Below are 1847 nucleotides of genomic sequence, written 5' to 3'. Positions count from 1 at the left end.
ACAGTAGAATGAAAGGAGAGTATCGGAAAGTGTTTAATTTGCAAGTACATCAGACGAAAAAGTAGCTTTTGCGCGAGTTTGTGTAATCCGTTTTTCGGTTTGTATTTGCGTCTTTGAGTGCGTTTTTTCTCAGGGACAGTAAGGTCGTATCGAGGTGAAATTTGTATGACGTACTGAGGTCGGTGGTCGCTTGGCGGTGTCAAAGTTTTAAGATTTGAAGTGAGGGCATCGAGGAGTTACGGACGTTTATGCAGCGTATTTTGAGACGATGAGAAGAGACGCGCCGCGCCGCCTGGCCCAGTGAGCGTAGTTTGCTTTGATATAGGACCGTGTGGGGACGTAAAAAAATACTAGTTTCCACAGTAGAATGAAAGGAGAGTATCGGAAAGTGTTTAATTTGCAAGTACATCAGACGAAAAAGTAGCTTTTGCGCGAGTTTGTGTAATCCGTTTTTCGGTTTGTATTTGCGTCTTTGAGTGCGTTTTTCTCAGGGACAGTAAGGTCGTATCGAGGTGAAATTTGTATGACGTACTGAGGTCGGTGGTCGCTTGGCGGTGTCAAAGTTTTAAGATTTGAAGTGAGGGCATCGAGGAGTTACGGACGTTTATGCAGCGTATTTTGAGACGATGAGAAGAGACGCGCCGCGCCGCCTGGCCCAGTGAGCGTAGTTTGCTTTGATATAGGACCGTGTGGGGACGTAAAAAAATACTAGTTTCCACAGTAGAATGAAAGGAGAGTATCGGAAAGTGTTTAATTTGCAAGTACATCAGACGAAAAAGTAGCTTTTGCGCGAGTTTGTGTAATCCGTTTTTCGGTTTGTATTTGCGTCTTTGAGTGCGTTTTTCTCAGGGACAGTAAGGTCGTATCGAGGTGAAATTTGTATGACGTACTGAGGTCGGTGGTCGCTTGGCGGTGTCAAAGTTTTAAGATTTGAAGTGAGGGCATCGAGGAGTTACGGACGTTTATGCAGCGTATTTTGAGACGATGAGAAGAGACGCGCCGCGCCGCCTGGCCCAGTGAGCGTAGTTTGCTTTGATATAGGACCGTGTGGGGACGTAAAAAAATACTAGTTTCCACAGTAGAATGAAAGGAGAGTATCGGAAAGTGTTTAATTTGCAAGTACATCAGACGAAAAAGTAGCTTTTGCGCGAGTTTGTGTAATCCGTTTTTCGGTTTGTATTTGCGTCTTTGAGTGCGTTTTTCTCAGGGACAGTAAGGTCGTATCGAGGTGAAATTTGTATGACGTACTGAGGTCGGTGGTCGCTTGGCGGTGTCAAAGTTTTAAGATTTGAAGTGAGGGCATCGAGGAGTTACGGACGTTTATGCAGCGTATTTTGAGACGATGAGAAGAGACGCGCCGCGCCGCCTGGCCCAGTGAGCGTAGTTTGCTTTGATATAGGACCGTGTGGGGACGTAAAAAAATACTAGTTTCCACAGTAGAATGAAAGGAGAGTATCGGAAAGTGTTTAATTTGCAAGTACATCAGACGAAAAAGTAGCTTTTGCGCGAGTTTGTGTAATCCGTTTTTCGGTTTGTATTTGCGTCTTTGAGTGCGTTTTTCTCAGGGACAGTAAGGTCGTATCGAGGTGAAATTTGTATGACGTACTGAGGTCGGTGGTCGCTTGGCGGTGTCAAAGTTTTAAGATTTGAAGTGAGGGCATCGAGGAGTTACGGACGTTTATGCAGCGTATTTTGAGACGATGAGAAGAGACGCGCCGCGCCGCCTGGCCCAGTGAGCGTAGTTTGCTTTGATATAGGACCGTGTGGGGACGTAAAAAAATACTAGTTTCCACAGTAGAATGAAAGGAGAGTATCGGAAAGTGTTTAATTTGCAAGTACATCAGACG

Source organism: Schistocerca americana, chromosome 11, assembly GCF_021461395.2.
Source record: "Schistocerca americana isolate TAMUIC-IGC-003095 chromosome 11, iqSchAmer2.1, whole genome shotgun sequence".
Lineage (NCBI taxonomy): Eukaryota > Metazoa > Arthropoda > Insecta > Orthoptera > Acrididae > Schistocerca > Schistocerca americana.
Note: the sequence above shows the minus strand (reverse complement) of the source record.